This window comes from Camelus bactrianus, unplaced genomic scaffold (assembly GCF_048773025.1).
Source record: "Camelus bactrianus isolate YW-2024 breed Bactrian camel unplaced genomic scaffold, ASM4877302v1 HiC_scaffold_112, whole genome shotgun sequence".
In the NCBI taxonomy this organism is placed as follows: Eukaryota; Metazoa; Chordata; class Mammalia; order Artiodactyla; family Camelidae; genus Camelus; species Camelus bactrianus.
This window is the reverse complement of record NW_027413878.1, coordinates 10001-24867: the sequence shown is the minus strand read 5'-3', so window position 1 is coordinate 24867 and position 14867 is coordinate 10001. Positions and strand designations below refer to the sequence as shown.

At 51.9% G+C, this 14867-nt stretch overlaps 1 long non-coding RNA gene and 1 other non-coding gene across 2 annotated transcripts; both read left to right on the top strand.

Annotated features, from left to right (window-relative positions):
* The first annotated feature begins 2235 nt into the window (after positions 1-2235).
* LOC141576509 (uncharacterized) lies at positions 2236-6813 on the top strand. Its single transcript, XR_012504940.1, has 2 exons — positions 2236-3221; positions 4423-6813. It is a non-coding gene; the product is annotated as an uncharacterized LOC141576509 (long non-coding RNA).
* LOC141576511 (U6 spliceosomal RNA) lies at positions 4600-4708 on the top strand. Its single transcript, XR_012504942.1, has one exon. It is a non-coding gene; the product is annotated as a U6 spliceosomal RNA (small nuclear RNA).
* Positions 6814-14867: the final 8054 nt, after the last annotated feature.

The following is a 14867-nucleotide window of genomic DNA, read 5'->3' as shown; positions in this document are numbered from 1 at the left end:
TGTTCCCGTATGGTACTCTCTGCACCTTCCACCTCATTTGGTTATTTAAAGGATCTTCAGTCTGTTCAATTCATAGGAGAGAACTTCCACGTGTATTTCTTCTCAGTTTTATGAAACAAAGAAGGACCCAGGAAACTGGCAAAACATAAATGCTTTTCTATTGGGTTGAGCAAAGACAGGCCCTGGCCGGGGACGGGGGGGGGGTGCTGGAGGGTCGGGGGGGCGGTGTAGAGAAGGATATAGATCATTGTTAGGGTGCCTGCTTAGCATGCATGATGCCCTGGGTTCAATCCCCAGAACCACCATTAAAATAAATAAATAACCTAATCAAACCATCCCCCTCCTCCCCCCCCCAAAAAAAAAGAAGGAGAAAAGAGTGAGAGACAGAGACAGAGACAGACCATCGGGAAAAGTAGCTGCACTAATACTTCCAAGAAACAGGACAACATAAAGATAATGGAAGAAATGCTGGATAGTGAACAGCCACGGGTGGTTGGCACAGACCCATAGCTTCTGGACTCGCTAAAAAAAAAAAAAAAAAAAAAGAATATGAGAATCATATGGATCAGGAGATTGGGTCTGAATTTTGTGCCGTTTGACTTGTGCCAGTTACAAAGGTCATGCACAAGGAAGATGACTGGCTACTTTATTGTCTGAAATGAGACACTTGAAAGTGAAAGGAGGTGCTATACAATCGTGCCTGGACTGGGATTTTTTCTAAGGGAGCCCAAATCCTTTACAATATATATCATGTTTTCAAAAATGAATATCATTCCTGGACAACATTTAAGCAATTATTTTCTGTGTTATCAGTAAACATTTTTAAAAAATCAGTAAGAAAGGAAGAGGGAGAGAGAAAGAGAGAGAACAGGAGTAACTATACGCGCGCGTGCGTGCATGCATGTGTGTGTGTGTGTGTGTGTGTGTGCGCGCGTGTGCGCGCACGTGTGTTGAGGTGGGGGCCTAAAAGAGGGTGAGGATTCTTTTCATCGAGGTCTGTTTGTACAGAATTCTCTCCTTCTCCGCTTTACACTGTGAAGGAAAAGCCCAGCTGGGATAACAAGCTAAGTCGCAAATCTAAGTGTAACAAGTGTCGGATTACTGATCTGAGTTCTGCTGGGCTAACTCGTAAATCTAAATTAATAAGTGCCGGTTTGCTGATTCCCTGTTCATATTTTGCTAGCCAGCTGGATTTTCAAAGAGACATATCTGGCCTTGAAATGTTGGTTTGCTGCCTCACTGCCTCTACTTTCGTGATAATGATGTTGCTAAAGCTATTGCGTGCCTATTGGCCGAATACCCCAAGCTGGTACTTAACCCTATAAAACCTCACGTGCACGTCTTGGAGGTGCTCAAGGCTTAGGAGCAGAAGCCCCTCTGAGCCCGCCGGCGTAATAAATCTGAGTACTCCAACCCTCCGAGTGGTGCTTGTTTCTTGGCCGGCCTGTCATTTCCATAACAGCACCGTTGACAATAAGAACGTCACTCTCGTTCCGGCATAAAGAAGACATCTGGGGAGGGTGGGGTGGGGGGTGGGGTGTAGATCTATGTTATGTCCTGATTCCAGGAAGGAAAGGGGCAAGGGTCGGCGTGCCCTTCTTTCTGGGGTATCTGTCTGTTCGCTTTTGGTGTTCGGCTGGTTTGGTTATTTCAGCTTTCTGTTTGGTTCCTTTCACAGATCCAGTGGCTCAAAACAGCATTCTGATTTTCTTTTCTCCTGGGGTTTGGTTTTTGATAGGTAGAGGGACAGGGCCCACGCAGGGGTGGGGGTGGGGGGTCACTGTGCCGGAGAAAGGGAGGCGGCTGTGGTGAAATCATCGAGCAGAGGGGATTTCTACGAGAGGGACTCTCCGAAGTGAATGGGGTCCAAGGAGATCAGCAGGGTTTCTGTGTGCTCGTTTGGTTTTGTTCGTGCGTGTGTTTGTTTTTTCTGGACGAGGCCAAAGAACTCTTCAGGTGGAGGTGTGTGTCCAAAGGGTCTGACAGGATGGGAGGATGCGGGGCGAGTCAGTCCATGTGCCCAGAAAGAGAGAGAATCTGACATAGCTGAGACTCAGGCCTTTTTCAGACCTAGGCCCAGAGAGCAGTTCGGCTCCGAGCATTCACGGAGAAGTTCGCCGCCACCTCAGTCCTGTCCCCCACCCCCGCCCTCCCCCACGCCTCAGCCCCCAGTGAAGGAGGAATCATGAAGTGGCCGCACTTAGGCTAAGCCAATTTTTGGCTTTATGCTTACTGCTTGCTTTTAGAACCATCAGCAAACTCGACTGACCAGACACCGCTCCCAGCTCCAGGCCCACTGTTAAAAACAGCTAAAGTTGTCGATTCTAACTGTTTGATTTGACCTTCCTCTGATCGTTCAACTTGACAATCATGTTTGGCGTCTGAGTCTTTCCCCAGGAAGGGAGTCACGGGAGGATAAGCTCAGGAGAACGACCAGCCCCCTCCCACCCCCCACCCCCCACCCCGAGTTCCTCCGTGGCGCTGGTGCCGCCGGGTGAGTCTGACCAGATAAAGAAGGTCACGGGCTGATGACCTACTAGACCACCAGGAGGTCCCATGTTATCAGACACTCATCCAGATTTAGGAGGAAGTTTCATCAGAGACCCTTGTTGATCATGAGCACCTTTTGTGCTCCCGCCTGTTGTGATTCCCTTTCATGCTCCAACCTGTTCGTCCACAGAAGCATGAAACCCCAACCCCAAGACGGGTTCACAGTTTGGAGGGCACTAGCCTGCTGTGAGTCCCCTTTGCCCAGCAAAGCAATCAAGCTGCCTCTTTTCTTCTAAACTCTAAGACCCTGTCTCTGGGTTATTTGGCTCGTCAGGGACGGGGTGGGGGAGGGCGATCTTTCGGCAACACCTGCAGAAGTTTCCCTGAGTGGCAGGAACCAGCGTGGCCCTCAGGCCTCAGCCCCGCAGGCAGGCAGGCAGGCAGGCAGGCAGGCAGGCAGGCAGGCAGGCAGGCAGGCAGACAGGCAGGCAGGCAGAGTTGGAGCGACCGTTGGTCCCGCCCCCGCCCGCGCTCCACCCCCCCCCGCCCCCGCCGCTGCTTCCGCCGCCGCCGCCGCCACCGCCGCCGCCGCCGCCTCCCAGGCCTTCTCCACCGATCGGTCCCAAATCGACTGACTGTCTCCTGGAAGCGGGGGCGGGGACGTCAGGAGGATCCATTCGGCAGGGCCTCGTTCAATCGCTTCATTCAAATGCAGAAAGCTCTGTGCTCAGGTCAGAGCCTTTGACTTGGCCTCCGGCTCCTCTCTGTTGAACGGCTTTTGTTCTTTGGTTTCAATTTCCCCACCCTTAGGCCACCCCGTCCCAACTGCACGGAGGGAGGCGGGAGGGAGGGGGAGAATCTCGCCTGGTCTCAGGCCAAAGGAGTCCCCTCCTTTTCCTAATCTGGGTAAACCCCACTACACCGTTTGAGAATCATGGAAGGGCATGGAAGCAGACCTCTGACTTGATAGATTCCTCTGGGATGGGAGACTTTAAAAAAACAAAATTCTTTTTCCCCTGCTTCCAGGGAGGCAGAAAGGAGGGCCAGAGTGTTCCTCTTGCCTCGGGCAGTTCTTTGTTTGTTTCTTTCTTTCTTTTGTTAAATCTTTTTTTTTTTTTCCTTTTTTTCTTCCAGTTTTATTGAGACAGAGTTGACATACAGCAGTGTATACTTTGGGGGGGGGGCGGGGAGAGGAATTCGATTTTATGTATTTATTTTTGACCGGAGGTACTGGGGATTAAACCCAGGACCTTGTGCTTGCTTGCTAAGCACACACTCTACCACTGACCTATACCCTCCCCCTTGGCCAGTTGTGAAGTCCCTTTCATTCAGCATAGTCCATCGGGCACATTTTGGGGCAGCCTACTCTGGACCCCAACATTTCCCTATTCTGTAACTTCCCTGGAAGTTTTACACATTAAAAGCTGGGCTGTTGACTGTGCATGTGCGTCCATGCGTGCGTGCGTGCGTGCGCGTGGTGTGGGGGCAGGAGGGAGGGAATAGTTTCCTAGAGGGCCTGCGTTTCATGGACCCAGTTTCTTAGTTCTGAGAACAGGTCTGTTCAAGGAAACAGTTGTAGTATCTCGTCTCAGGAGGCGGTGGTGTCGATGGGCTTCTGAAGCTAGGCCTAGGGAGCAAGCAGTCAGGTATCGCCTAAGAGGCACTTGTGTGGAAAACCAAAGTACAGCAAAAAGGTTAATCATTGGAGCAGATGAGAAACCAGATTCAGGGCCGGGAGTAGGGGGTCAGTCTGGTAGGAGATTTCCACACATCGGGGTCATCGAAACGGCTCGAGCAGTTTGAAATGCCTCTGATGATGTCCTGGGGTGTTCGGCTCAACTCTCTGAGCGGCTCCTCCAAAAACAGGCCCTAGGATGGTTTCCACAGGAGCTGTTGTGGCCATTTCTCTGACGTTTACCTCCCGTTGTCCAGCTTCAGTCTGCAGGGCTTCAGGAGACGGAGCATTTTAGTACTCAATGATGCCAAGACAAAAGGGTGAGAGAAAATGGGAAACGTTCGTGGAGATGGTCCTAGGCAGATAGTGGAGGCAACTAGAAGACCTTCAGTCTCCGGGCCGGCTTTCAGGTTGAGACAAAAACCCTAAGGCAAGCGCTTGCTGCCACAGCACATCGACTAACACGGGAACCATCCAGTGAAGATCAGCACGGCCCCTGAACGTGGACGACACACGCACATACGTGAAGCGTTCCGTAGCTTTAGTGATGTCAGTCACCCAGAGGAAGACAGATATCCTATGCCATCACTTCTAGGTGGGATCTGAAAGTAAGTCAAGACACCCATCCATACATAAATAACTCCATTTTAAAAAGACTCCAAGGAACCTATTTACAAACCAGAAACAGACTGGACTCGCAGACATGGAAAAGAAACCGATGGTTAACACAGGGGACAGGGTAGGGTGGAGGAACGGGGGAGGGCAGAGGGATAAATCAGGAGTTTGGGATTAGCAGATATAAACCACCCTATACAAACTAGGTACACAAGTAGGTCCTACTGTCTAGCACAGGGAACTATGTTCAATAGCTTGTAATAACCTATCCTGAAAAAGTATACGTGTGTGTGTGTGTGTGTGTGTGTGTGTGTGTGTGTGTGTGTGTGTGTGAATAAGTGAATCACTATGCCGTACGTCATAAATGAACACAACATTGTAAGTCAACTATACTTCCATTGACAGAGAGTTCCTACAATAAACAGGCAGGCAGGCAGGCAGGCAGGCAGGCAGGCAGGCAGGCAGACAGACACAGACACAGACACACAGACACACAGACACACAGACACACACACACACACACACACACACACACACACACACACACACACACACACACACACCCCCCACAGACACAGGGGAACCCTAAGGAAAACGAGTAGCACTAGTATCTCTTATCCATGCATGTCTATCCCAGTTTAATGGAAACCTAAGTTTTTGCCTGCAAGTCAATGATGCTAATAACTCTGCTGCCAAGAATAGAAAAATCCTCACGGAGGATTTCTGAATCCCAGAAGGGTCAGGGAGGGAGAAAAAGAGAAAGGATTCCATTCTGCTGACAGAGGTATGATAGTTACCATGTGGGTGTCCGCCTCTAAAAGGGAAGGAAGGGGAAAAAACAGAAGTTTATTTTCCCTTGTATCTGAAAAGAAAAAAATTTAAAACTCAATCCTCTTGGAGACAAGAAGTCGTACACACCTCATGTCACTGATTCTCCTCCTCCACCTCCTCCTCCTCCTTCCTCTACTTCTTCTTCTAGTCTATATCTCCCATGGATTCTGACGACCTTGCCTGATGATGGCGGGTGATGGGGGCAGAGATCGATCTTTCTGAGAAGTAAGTTGGCAAGCGCTTTAGTGAAGCCTCGTAGGATTTACCCAGCGAAGCGAGTGCCTTCGTCCCTGGAGGCTGCGGAAAGTATGTCCCCAAGTCACATACGCATGTGTTTGTCTTTTGTTGTCGTTGTTGTTGTTGTTGTTGTTGGTGGTGGTGGTGGTGGTGGTGGTGTGTGTGTGTGTGTTTGTTTGTTTGTTTGTTTATTTGTTTGTTTGTTTGTTTGTTTGTTTGTAGCAGTGTCCTGGCCATGCTGATGGCATCAGGCTTGCAGCGGGGGAAGGAAGGCTTCAACCCCTTTGGAAGTCATACCTACCATCCCAAGAACGTCTGGATGACCCCTACTATGTGGCAGTTGAATGGGGGCCAGTTACTGGGGTTCAGCGTGTCCAGAGAGAGGAGGTCTGAGGCCTCTGGGGACAAAAAGTTTGTATGTATGTATGTATGTATGTATGGCCAGTTGACTGTTTTTGCGGTCCTATAGGAATCTTCCTGCCCCTGTCTATTGAACAATGGGAGTCATCTTCCAAGTGCCCTGACACCAGACACCACGGTGGGTGAAGGAATGCGGGTGGGGTGGGGGTGGGTGGGGGAGGTCATCCAGGAAGCTGGGAGAAACCGAGAACGTCCGTGGGTCGGTGGGTCGGCCTGTCGGATGGTCGCCATGCTGGGTTTCCCCTAACCCAGGCCATTTGCCGAATGGACAGAACAGACTGGGGCCACGTGTGCCACCCACCCTCTTTCCGGAGGCTGTGGTCCACTGTGTTTGCATGAAAGTCAGTGAAGGAGGCATCTCCTCGGGACTCGGTTCCGTCCCTTTCACGAGAGCCTCCACTTTGGATGACAGCCAGCCAGCCAGCCAGCCAGCCCTCGATGCCAGGGCAGTAGACGACTGCCAGGAATATCCCATCCTTTCTGGAACCCTGAGTGTACCCACCTGTACAGACACAAGGCTGAAGAATACATGACGTTCCTTCCTAGTTGACAGCACTCCCCATGTCACTGAAACAGTGTCCAGTACGCTGACGTCATCTCCTCCCTCTCCCACACCCCCGCACGCGCACAAACACGCGCGCGCGCACACACACACACACACACACACACACACTCTGTCTGTCTGTCTGTCTGTCTGTCTGTCTGTCTGTCTGTCTGTCTTCTAAGGATGGAGAAGAGTTTGCTGAGCTATTTCGGGTGCCCTCTCATCCTAGTTCCTATCTCCAAGTTGGTTCAAAGTCCAAAAGGCGGTCAAGCACTTAATCAGATAGGTCCCTCGTAAAGAATGCCTCCCACATCACGACGACAGGCTTCTTAGGCCAGCCGAGAAGCTCCTTCAGTTCTGCGCCCATCTTGGCTCTAAGTTGATATCAGTCTGTTACGGAAATGACAGGCCAGCCAAGAAACAAGCACCTCTCGGAGGGTTGGAGTACTCAGATTTATTACGCCGGCGGGCTCAGAGGGGCTTCTGCTCCGAAGCTCTGAGCACCTCCAAGACGTGCACATGAGGTTTCATAGGGTTAATTACAAATATGGGTCTATTCGCCAATAAGGCTCAAACAACAAAAAGCAAAGGATCAGTACACTGGAGCTTATCAATTTGGAACAGATCACGTTACTGACACTTGTTGAGCTTGGATTTACGAGTTAGCTTGTTAGCCCAGTAAACTGACACTAAACTTCAGATTTACGAGTTAGCCCAGCAGAACTTAGATCAGTAAACGGACACTTATCACACTTAGATTTGTGACTTTAGCTTGTTAGCCCAGCTGGGCTTTTCCTTTACAAGTCCTCCAGGATCCAAGAAAGCCACGTTGGAAAACAAGTGGTGATTCTGATGGGACAGGAGATCAGTCATTTGGGGGCGAAGGGTGGGGTAGGGAGACATACCAGCCTGTCTGTCTGTTTTCACCCAGTGTGGGAGCCGTCCCAAAGAGATAACTCGAGAAGAGAGAAACAGGGAGTTGACAAAGAACACGTGCAGTGGCGTGCCCTCCCCCCCCCACCCCAGGAGAAGGCCAAGCCAGAAGTCCCTCCGGATGGCGGGTTCCGGACTCCAGCTTCCAGGGGAAGCGATGTTTTTTTCCTCCCCATTTCAGGCCCGGAAGAAGAGGGAGAGGCAGAGTGTCCTTCTCGGGCATCCGCTGTTTCTGAAGCACGCTTGTTGCCAAAAGATCGGCCCCCGTCCCCGACGAGCCCAAGAATCCAGAGACAAGGTCTCGGAGCTTAGAAGCAAAGAGGCCATTTTATCGCTCTGCCGGGCAAAGGGGATTCACAGCAGGCTAGCGTCTTCAAAACTGTGTACCCACCTTGGGGATGGAGTGGGTGGGGTGGTTCTAGAGCCATAGCTCAAACAATCGGGCATCGATCACCATCCACAGAATCGTTTTCTCATCAGAAGACTCAGAATGGTGTCACGATGCCTCCAGGTGACCCATTCTATAGAGGCTGGTGGTTAGATCTCGTTATCTCATAAGCACTCAAGGTGTGGCCTTCTTGGTCACTCAGGCTATTTTGTCAGGTCATTAGTCCCGTGACCGACCTTCTCCTCGGAGAAAGACTCAGAGACCCAGCATGATGATGACTTTCAATGAGTGAAATACAGTAGAAACAGTAAGATCGATAGCTTCCAGTTTCAACAACAGGCCTGGAACCGTGAGCAGCAACCAGTCAGTCAGGACAGTTGACCGTTTTCAGGGCGAGCATAAGAAACCGAATGACACCCCCCCCCCAGCAAATGAATGAGTGAATGAATGAATGAATGAATGACCTAATGATCCTCCCCCCCCCCCGCCAAAAAAAGAAGCAATAATCCGTTAGCCTAATTCCGGCCATTTTATTCATCCTCCTTCACCCTGAAGCCCCAGTCACCCACGTGCCACAGTGGTCTGTTTTCTGGTTTCCTCCACCACCCCACCCCCCACCAACCACCACCCCGCCAACATCCCCCCATGCCCAACCACCGCCCCAAGTGTGGGACTGGACGGGGGTGCAGGGGGCTGAGGGGGCGGCAATGGCGGCTTGAGGTGAGGGTGGGGAGTGTTCCGCCCAGATCGTATAGGAAGCTCAAACACAGCTGCAGTACGAGACAAGATGGTAGATTTCTGTGAGTCCTCCCTCCTCTTAAAATCCGTCCTAAGGAGGAGACAGACAGAAAGAGAAACATCACCCTCACTCCCAACGCCTCCTGCGCCCTCGATGCGCCCCAAAACAACAACAAGAAAAACAAAAACAAACACGACCACAAATAAGTCGCTATCCCTGGGGAAGAAGGATTCGATGGCATGGGGATATCATTCTAAAATTCATTCCCTCTTCATCACATTTCATGGAAACCGATTGCAATCTATGAGGCCCTGTGAAGGTAGGGGTTGGGGGGGTAGGGAGGAGGGAGGGAAGTGAAGGGGGGGGAGAGGGAGAGAGGGAGGGGGAGAGAGAGAGAGAGAGAGAGAGAGAGAGAGAAAGAGCAGAGGAGAGGAGGGATAAAAGGGGAGAGGACAGGAAAGGAGAGGAGGGAAAAGAGGGGAGGGGAGGGGAAATGAGAAGAGGCGAGGGGAGAGGAGAAGAGGGAGAGGAGAGGAGTGGAGGGGAGAAGAGAGGAGTGGAGGGGTGAGGGGGAAGGGGGGAGAACAGGGAAGAGGAGAGGAGGGGAGAGGAGAGGAAAGAGAGACAAGGGAGACAGACAGACACGCATGCGCGCGCGCGCACACACACACACAGAGAATAGCGAAATGGAGAGAGAGGCAGAGAGAGAGAGAGAGAGAGAGAGAGAGAGAGAGAGAGAGAGACAGACAGACAGACAGACAGACAGACAGACAGACACGGATCTAGGTCAGGGATACTACACATGGGTATTCTTCTGAGTGATTTTATGTGTTTTCTCAATCGCCACCTCTATGGAGATAAAAATCGCTCCCATAAGATGAAGGGAGTCCTTCTGCCACCGCCCACGGCCCCGCCCACCAGCACCGCTTGTGTTTGTCAGGGATTCCAAGCCAAAGCACGTGGAGGAGCGGGAGAGCTTCCTGGCAGCCCAAGGAGGAGGAAAGTCCGGCAGCATGAGAGAGGTGGTTGGCACGGGGAAGCTGGAGGCCGGCTGACGAGAAGATGGGTGAGGGGGCAGGGAGGAGGGTTTCCCAAGTTGGAGAGCCAAGACGAGGGAGGGGAGCTGTCGGTGGCTGCGTTCTGACCCCGACCCCAACCCTGACTGGAGCGGATCCCTGAAAGGAGGCGGTTCGGGCTCTCTGGCCGAGAACGCCCCTCTCTTCCTCTTTGTGCAGAAACACCTTCCGCAGACCGAGAAAGTCCATCCCGAGACCCTCGTCGGAAGAGTCCTTTCCAGACCCATCACGATCCTCCTGGGCCAAGGGGTCCAGGGGATGGGGCGGGGCCTCCATTCGATCCGTCTTCCGTCCGTCCGTCCATCCACAAGATCTTGAACATCCATGTAGGATTCTGGATGGTAGCAGTTTTCCAGGATCCTCCAAATCCTTGTAAGTCCTCTCCTGGCAGATTCGACCCCTAGGTCGTACCGCGCAGCACAGGGCACTAGATTCAGTCCCTCGGGACGAGGGTTCCTGAAAAAGACCAGGAAAAAGAAGAACAGAATCACTATGGTGTGCACCAGCCAGAAACCAGCACCACCTTGTCACTCTAACAGACTTGCAAAAGGCGGGGTAGGGAGAGAAAGTCATAGGATGGCTACCATCCCTCCCACCCCCACCCCACACGCCAAGCCCCAGACCATCGTCATCCCTGCTCCCCCTCCCCTCCCCTTTCCTCTCCCTTCCCCCTCCCCCTCCCCCTCCCCTCCATCGACGCCCGCCTCCCGCTTGTACCCCACTCCTCTGAACCCAGCACCACCCACCCCAGCCTGGACGGGCTCGGCTCAGATCGGCTCGGCTCGGCTCGGCTCGGCCCGGCCCGGCCCGGCCCGGCCCGGCCGTCCGGTCGACTTCTTCGCAGGGTCTAAAATAGCGCCCGGCCGACAGGCAGGTGGCACATGGCACATGGCAGGGGAGCGAGCGGGACGGTTCGGGATCTCTGGGTGGCAGGGACACGCGGCCGGACAACCAGGAGCACGGACGGCCTGGCGTGCGTTTCTCCGCTCGGGGGGGCCTCGACCAGAGACCGTGGTACGGGGAACGGGGACACACACACACCACACACACACCACACACACACACCACACACACCACACAGACACAGACACACACACACACACACACACACACACACACACACACACACACACACACACACACACACACACACACCCACCCCTTCACCCCCACCCCCAAACCTCTGACAGCTTTCGTTTGTTTTCGGCCGACCGTCCCTCGATGAGGTACGAGTGCCTTGGCTGGGGCTGGGGGGGGGGTGGAGTTCCTCCCTCCACAACGACCCCACACGGGCTCTGTTCTGGTCACCCGAGTCCTCTTCCAAGTCAGACCACAGGCCTCCATCACCCGGCGCGAGCACTCGGGGAAACAGTCACCATCCTCATCGCTCCGCTCCACCTCTACACGTGAAGAACTGTTCCCAGCCCACGCCACTCCACCCCACCCCACCCCACGCCCCGATGCCACCCACCGCAGTGGAGAGAAACGAGACGAATCCACAGACGTGCATCAATCCGATGAAGAAAACGACGGCCCTATTCCAAGGAAGCATAGATATCTAGGTAGGAGATTCATCGAGTACTATGGAGGCGGTGGGAAAGGGGGGGGTTGCGGTGGGGAGGGTCTAGAGATCAGGCAGTACAGCCCATGCTTAGCATGCAAAAAATAAAGGTCCAGGGTTCAATCCCCAGCACCTACTCTTCAAAAATAACCCGAGAAGAAGCAAGACGGCGGAGTAGAAGGACGCTCGTAGCTCACCCTCTCCCACAAATACACCAAAACTCACATCGACGGACCCACTCGGCCAATCAGACCACCTGCGGAACTCCGACAGAACACCGCCCTCTTCGAAAGACAAAGACGCCCAAAATCTGGTAGGAGAAAAGGAGAAAAGAAAGAGTCAAAAGCAAAACAGTGCGGGAGGGACCGGCAGAGGAGGAATAGGTCTCGTTCGCCAGACCTCCCCGTCTCCAACGGAGAGGCCGACGGGACGGTGGGGGAGCCTCCGAGTCTCAGAGCTGCCCGGAGCGCCCCTTGACCGACCTATCCAAGTGAAACGGGCACAGAGGGTCCCCGCGACACCCAGCCCGAGTCGCAGGCCGGCAGCCGGGGGCCGGGACAGGCCGCACGAGCCGGGCAGAGGACCGTGGCGGCGGCACCACGCGCCGTGGCCAGGAGGGGATACAGAGCAGAACAACCCGCCCCCCCAACCCGTCCATTACGGGGAAAGAAAGGCAAAGCAACACGGCCGGTGTGCCCTGGGGAGAGGGGCGCCGTAGCCTCCATCTCCTCAGACCCGCGGCGCCATCACCGGCCCTTCTCGCGAGAAGAGAGGCGGGGCGCAGCCACAGCCGCCATAGCCCCTGGCGCGCGGCGCGCAGCGCGCGGGCGGGGGCGGGAGCGGGGGCGGGGCCGAGACTCGAATCCGCACCCGGGGGCTCTGCAACCTCCTAGGCAGGACTGAGACTCGTTTTCAGCCTGAGGCAGATATTATATATCTGCCCCGGTACCTCAGAGAACTCGCGCCACCAAGACTAAGAAGGAGCCGAGTTTTGGAATGCAGCAGGGGCGGGGCGGTTCCACCGTCTTCCCCGAGCCCACCTACGGAGAGGAGCGCCGACCCGAGGCGGAGCACACAGCCGCACAGAGCAGCGGAGCGACCGGCGCCGGGAGAGGGCAGGCGGCCAGCCACCCTCCCTCCTTCCCGGCAGGAACGCAGCATCCGACCGCGGTGCCAGGAGGGGGCGCGATCTACTTGCCCACAGGCACCGAGGGCAGCACAGACGAGGGCGCCGACAGAGGGCCCGCGGAAACAGCAAGCTGAGTTCACGAAACAGGGCGACGACAGATAGACTTCTCGGTGAAACCGTTAAGAGCGCACCGTCTCCAGGAGAACACATCCTTTTTTTTTTTTTTTTTTTTCCTCTTTTTTTTTTTCTTTTCCTTTTTCTTTTTTAATCTCTTTTACATCGGTTTTACCTTCTGTTACCTTTTTAACCTTTACTTTTGAACAGTCGTATACGTTTACGGTTTTAATCCCTTTTAAATGTTTCATTTCAAGTCTTTTCATTATTATTATTTTTAAACATCCACCCCCTTCCCTTTTTCATTCTCTTGGTTTTGATCTCCTGTTACTGGTTATTCACAGGTTTCAAATATTGTTTCTCGATTTTTTTCCTCCTTTTTATTAAGGTTATTAAAAGACGTCTCAACTCGATCGCTATTCTGCTTCCACTTACTCTTCTATTCATGATTACACACTGTCTTCAAACCTTTTCTTTCTCCCGTCTTTTAAAATCCTCTGTTTTATCTTTTGTTAAAATCTGTTCTATTTCCGATTACCTTTTAAAAATTTACTTTTGAAACAACTGTATATTATTTTCTGATCTTTTCTATTTGTTTTTAAAGGCTTTTAGAAGACGTCTCAGCTCAATTGCTATTCTGCTTCAACTTGCTCTTCTATTATTGATCGTACACTGTTTTCAAACCTTTTTTTCTCCATTCTTTTAACATCCTGCCCCCACCCCCTCTCTCCCTCTCCCCCTCTGTCTCTGTCTCTGTCTCTCTCTCTCTCCCCCTATCCCCCTCTCTCTTTTAAAGTTTTATGCCTGCCTAGGCTTTCGATAAATACATAAACTCCTTAAGGACACCAATAGATAACTGATACTCCTTAAGCCACAGTGCCAGAGAGATAGGAGCATTATGAAGAAGCAGAGGAACCACTCCCAATTAAAAGAGCCAGAGAAATTCCCTGAAAGCACGATCCATGAAATAGACATGGATGGCCTGCTCGATCAAGATTTCCAAAAAGGAGTGATCCAAGTCCTGAAGGAACTCCAAGAGATAGTGTTGAGAGATATACTATACGTCAAAAACGAAATCGAAGCTATAAAGAAGAGTCAAGGAGAACTGGTCCACTCATTGGCTGAAATGAGAACTGGTCTAAAGGCTGTCCAAAGCAGGCTAGATCACGCAGAGGAACGAATAAGTGGCCTAGAAGGCAGGACAACAGAAAGAACCCAATCAGAACAGCTGAGAGAAAAACCAATAAAGAACAACGAAAACCATCTTAGGGACCTAAGGGACCCTCGAAAGCGTGCCCATCTACGCACAATAGGGGTTCCAGAAGGGGAAGAAAGAACCAAGGGGACCGAAAAGATATTCGAAGAAAGCATGACTGAAAATTTCCCAAATCTAAAGAAGGAATCAGATATCCAAGTCCAGGAGGCTCAGAGGGTACCCAACAGAAAGAACTCAAACAGGCCCACACCAAGACATAGGCTAATCAAGATGGCCAGAGTCAAGGATAAAGCAATGATCCTAAACGCCTTTAGGCAAGAGAAAAACAGAGTGAGTTTCAAGGGAACCCCCATAAGGCTCTCAGCGGATTTCTCTACACAAACACTACAGGCCAGAAGGGAGTGGCAAGATCTATTGAAATTCTTGAATGAAAAACAAAACAAAACAAAACAAAACAGACAAAAAGAAGCAGCCTAGGATACTCTATCCAGCAAAGCTATCCTTTAGAATAGAAGGGGAGGTAAAGAACTTTGCTTCACAGACAAGCAAAAACGAAAAGAGTTTAGCAACACTGAACCCATGCTAAAAGAAACATCAACAGGTCTACTCTAAATAGAGAAGAAGGAGGATGGTACAAAAATGAGACCACTCATCACCGGAAAGGTGATCACTACCATTCATTCCAAACGGAATAAACACAAAATTGTAAAAAGAAGACATCTAAACCATTAAGAGTGGCAGAGGGAAGCAAGAAAATAATAGAGACTTTTTTTTCCCCCCCTTCTCCTTCCTTTCTTTCTCTTTTAGATGGGTTTGAGATTCTATTACTATCTGTTTCATACAAACAGTTATAGCCATAGGTGAATAGACTTCCAAACAGGGTCAACCGAACTCCAAAA